This window comes from Lathyrus oleraceus, chromosome 6 (genome assembly GCF_024323335.1).
Source record: "Lathyrus oleraceus cultivar Zhongwan6 chromosome 6, CAAS_Psat_ZW6_1.0, whole genome shotgun sequence".
In the NCBI taxonomy this organism is placed as follows: domain Eukaryota; kingdom Viridiplantae; phylum Streptophyta; class Magnoliopsida; order Fabales; family Fabaceae; genus Lathyrus; species Lathyrus oleraceus.
The window spans coordinates 314,527,743-314,533,476 of NC_066584.1; positions in this window are offsets into that span (position 1 = coordinate 314,527,743).

The following is a 5,734-nucleotide window of genomic DNA, read 5'->3' on the forward strand; positions in this document are numbered from 1 at the left end:
TACCACAAAAATTTCCAAGAATTTCTTTTATACTATGAGGATTTCACAATCAAAATGGTAGAATGTATCAAAGTTTCATACATGTGAAACATCCCTAGGTCAAACACAAATATTACCATGCACAACTTCAACCAATAGGTCAAAAAAATTCTAGAGTCAAAAAGGAAGTCAACACAAAAATCCCTATGTTTTTTTGATTTTTTATGAATTTTTGGTGAATTTTCTAAAGTGTTAATGAATTTTTAATGATTTTTAGAATTAATATAATTTAATTAAGTTTCATTAATGGCATAATGGTAAATAGTTGAACAGTGGCGCGGTAAACAGCGAAATTGAAAATTCAAACACAGAAACGGATCAAACATTCTCATTTTTCCAGATTTCATCGTCTTCTTCCCCGAATTCCCAGAGCACATGAACATTGAATCATCACCAAAACTCACAAATGAATATCCGTTGGAATCGTCTCATCACGAGGATCTCAAATATCATCCTAATTTAACCTAAATATTCCTAAATCTCACGGATCGATCGACTAAAGTTTCACATTCAAAGCTTCGAGTTCAGATTTCACACGCTACAGTTATCCATTTGCAAAACTAAACACATCACTACGATCTACAATCAACACACTATATAACGCATACAACAATTAAGGCATTGGTGTGATTCGAAAAAATGAAAACCTGGCAGTGGCAGTGTTGTTCTTGATGTTTCCAGGCCTATAAGTCCAAAACAGATACGAAACAAGCTTCAAGAAGTTGGATGCCAGGCTCAGGTTCAATTGATTCCACTCCTAGCGCGCGAATTCATGATTCACCATTGATGAGTGCACTTTGGACAGTTGAGTTTTGGTGCTTGATTGATGATGAGATGCAAAAACAGTTGATGATGATGATGAGAAAAAATCAACACAACAAGAATTTCGAAGATTGAGCAAGAGTTGAGGAAGATTTTTGGATTTGAAGTTCTATGTGTTCTTGAAGGAATTTGAGAGAATGAAGAGGTTTTCAGATCTGATTTTGGGAAGTGTGATCTTCTGTTATGATTTGGATGTGATTAAGAATATATATGATACCTTAATCCAAGCTTAATTATGCTAATTAACCAATTTGCATTTGATTAGTGAAATTGGTTATTTCAAGCTAGGGGCAAATTGGAACTTTCCATGCCAGCTCATTGCCAACTCATGGACAGCTCACACACTCTCAAAATGACATGTGTGAGCTGTTGCAACTTGGCTTATGCTCATTGGATGCATATTTCTCATTTTCACTATGTGATGGCTAATTGTCCAATTCTCCACTTTCATTTCAAAAGCCAATTTTCAAACCACAAGGCCTATGCATGTTATGATGATTCCAACAAGTTTCAAATACCATTTATGAGGTGTTGCAAAAATCCCCACTCAAAAATTCCAATTATTTCACAAGTTGGACAATTTTGCCCCTGGTCCATTTTAACTGTCCAGTTGAAATTTGACTTTTTGCATTGACCATTTTTGAAGAAATCCAATTATGCACCATGAAAGTACATGTCAAATGGAGTTTGTGCATATAAAGAACTTGCAATTTGGACAAACCATGTGGAAATTATGGCCTCCTGATTATGGGTCATTTCTGAAATTCACTAAGCCATAATTTTCCAACCATACATGGGATTTTCAAGTTCTTGGACATTTTGAAAAGGTGAGAACAAGATCTACAACTTTCATGTTGAACAAATTTTCATTTGAAGCTTCCTTGGACATTTGGTCTTGAGGTCAAAAACTTTCCATTTTTGGAAACTTCAATTACAAGTCACTTTCTATTTTTGGCAGTTTCTGTTCTGACTTGATTTTCTCCATTCTTAAGCCTTTCAATGTCAAATAACACTTGTTCCAACATGAATGAAGTGTATCCAACTCATTTCTACCTCCAAATCCATCAGATCATGTACAGTTGACCACAATTGACTTTTTCCACTGATAGATGAATCTGGCAATGCATAGATCAATCTGAGCTCCAATCTTCAACTGAAATGGCTCAAGGGTGAAACCCTAGCCTCAATAAGCACAAAATAATCATAGAATGAACCCCATAACCATCATAAACCCCATCTTCTGACCATGCCCTGATTGGCCCAATGCAACTGATTAGGGTTGACCAGTGGTCAAAACCCTAATCTCAAGGAATCTGCTTCAACACTTGATTCTTCTGATGATAACCAACCATGATGATGATGATGTACCATTTCAATCAAGATGAAGACCAACATCCATTGAGAATCATGAAACCCTAATTCACAGTCCAATCCTCAGATGGCCCATGATCAGTCAATAAACCCTAGGCTTGCACTTTAACTTCCTCATCTTCTGACCAAGACTTGTGAGGATGACTTGCACAATGTAACCACATGATATGCAATATGCAATGCTTAATGACCTAAAAATGTATGTAATATGTTAATGCTAGTCCCAAGAGAGGAGGGCAAATTTTGAAGTGTTACACAACGTACCAGCGTGCTATGGTGGTTTTGTTCCATGATATGATTCATCATGAAATAGAAGTATACGTGGATGACATGATAGCCAGATCTCATACTGAAAAAGAACATCTCGATCATTTATACAAACTGTTCGAGAGGTTAAAGAAGTACAAGTTGAGATTGAATCCGAACAAATGCACCTTTGGAGTAAGATCCGGTAAACTCTTGGGCTTTATTGTCAGTGGTAAAGGAATTGAGGTTGACCCGGCTAAAGTGAGAGCTATTCAAGAAATGCCAGTTCCCCGTACGGAGAAAGAAGTCAGAGGTTTCTTGGGACGCTCGAACTACATTGCCCGATTTATCTCCCATTTGACCGCTACCTGCAAACCCATCTTCAAATTACTGAGGAAGAATCAAGAGATGATGTGGAACGACGAATGTCAAGAGGCTTTTGACAAAATCAAGAAATATCTCCAGGAACCTCCGATTCTGATACCACCAGTTGAAGGAAGACCTCTAATCATGTATTTGACCGTGTTAGAAAGTTCAATGGGGTGCGTGTTGGGACAACATGACGAGTCTGGTCGAAAAGAGCATGCCATATACTACCTGAGCAAAAAGTTTACCGACTGTGAAACAAGATACTCACTGCTCGAGAGAACTTGCTGTGCTTTGGCCTGGGCTGCTCGCTGACTAAGACAGTATATGTTGAATCATACCACTTTGTTGATTTCTAGGATGGATCCCATCAAATACATGTTCGAGAAGCCTGCCCTCTCCGGAAGAATAGCGAGATGGCAGATGATCTTAACGGAGTACGATATCCAGTATACTACCCAGAAAGCCATCAAAGGAAGCGTGCTCGCTGATCATTTGGCTTATCAAGCGGTGGACGATTATCAATCTATGAATTTTGAGTTCCCAGATGAGGATGTCATGCTTGTTACTGATGAGAAAAAACCTAAACCGGATGAAGGACCCGAACTGGGATCCCGATGGACTATGGTCTTTGATGGGTCTTCTAATGCATTGGGCCATGGTGTTGGGGTTGTACTCATTTCTCCCGAGGGTTACCATACGCCTTTCACGGCTAGACTATGTTTTCATTGTACCAATAATACGGCTGAGTATGAAGCATGTATTTTTGGACTCAAGGCTGCCATAGACCGGCGAATCAAGTTTTTGAGTGTGTATGGAGATTCGGACTTAGTAATCAGTCAGATCAAAGGAGAATGGGATACTAAACACCCAAATCTCATCCCTTATCGAGAGCGGGTAATGACATTACTTCCATACTTTGAAGAGATTACATTTGAACATATTCCACGGGAAGAGAATCAGTTGGCAGACGCATTAGCTACCATGTCATCTATGTTCAGAGTCAGATGGGACGGTGAAGCTCCCAGGATTACCATTAAACGATCAGATGAACCAGCACACTGTTATGAACTTCACACTGAAAGGGTACAGGGGAAACCTTGGTTCCACGACGTAAAAAGATATTTAGGAGCTCAGGAATACCCTGAAGGGGCATCCATCAATGACAGAAAATTCCTGAGGAAGTTCTCCGCTAAATTCTTTCTGAGTAATGGAGTATTATACAAACGTAACCATGATTCGACTCTGCTTCGCTGTGTGGATAGAAAGGAAGCAGAAAAGATTATGGAAGACATGCATGACGGTATCTTTGGGACTCATTCTAATGGACATACAATGGCCAAGAAGATTCTGAGATCAGGGTATTATTGGTCTACCATGGAAACTGATTGCCACCATCACTCCAGAACCTGTCACAAGTGTCAGATCTATGCGGACAAAGTACATGTGCCTCCTGTTCCATTGAACGTTTTGACAGCACCTTGGCCCTTTGCAATGTGGGGCATCGATATGATTGGAGAGATTAAACCCACGGCTTCTAATGGACATCGCTTCATTCTCGTCGCGATTGATTACTTTACGAAGTGGGTAGAGGCAGCCTCGTTCGCTTCTATCACCAAGAATGTGGTGGCACGGTTCATCAAGAATAGCCTTATTTGTCGATACGGCATCCCTGAAAGAATTATCACTGATAATGGTACTAATTTGAACAACAAGATGATTACTGAACTCTGCACGCAGTTCAAAATTAAACACCATAACTCTTCTCCGTACCGGCCAAAGATGAATGGCGCCGTAGAGGCTGCTAATAAGAACATCAAGAAGATCATACAAAAGATGACGGTAACGTACAAAGACTGGCATGAGATGTTACCGTTTGCTCTCCATGGTTATCGCACTTCAGTACGCACTTCGATAGGGGCAACTCCTTTCTCTTTAGTCTACGGAATGGAAGCCGTCTTACCAGTGGAAGTTCAGATTCCCTCTCTAAGAATCATGAAAGAGGCGGGCTTAGATGAAGATGAATGGATTCGGACTCGACTCGATCAGATAAACTTGATTGATGAGAAGAGACTTGCGGCTGTTTGTCATGGACAGATATATCAGAAGCGCATGACCCAGGCATTTAACAAAAGAGTCAAGAGACAGGTGTATCAAATTGGCGACTTGGTGATCAAGCGTATCATTCTACCACAAGGGGATCCCAGAGGCAAGTGGACTCCCACATACGAAGGGCCATTTGTGGTTAAGAAAGTATTCTCCGGTGGAGCCATGATACTTGCTACAATGGATGGCGAAGACTTCCCGCATCCTGTGAACGCGGACATAGTTAAAAAATACTACGCATAACAGAGACCCGCTAGGCCGACGTACCTAGGCAAAAGTAAGGGCATCCCGGCGAACCAAAAGGGTTCGGGCAAAAATTAGGGATAAACATATACAAATGTACACCCGGCAAGTCGAAAACCTGAAAAGGCGGCTTGGGCAAAAATGGGTATCCTGGTGGACTGAAAACCTGAAAAGGTGGTCCAGGCAAAAATTAGGGATTAAAGCGTATGACTATGTCCCGTTCTCTGTCAGCTTCAACCAAGTTCAAGGGACTGAACAAGCCAATCACCTCTATCCGACAGCAGGAGATGAGACGCTTGAAGACATGATGACAGTAGTGGAATTAAGATCAATAGGACTGTTTCTGCATAGCTTTCTCTTTGTTTTCTTGACAATTTCCTCTTACTAGGATTTCTGTCTCCTTGTACACAAATTGCCTGTTTATAGGCCCTCTTTCAAAATCAATACAATTTTATTTCCAAATAAATGATTTCGTTTTCTGTTGTTTGCGTAAACGTCCATTGATTTAACTTGAATTGATATGCATTTGAATATGATCAAT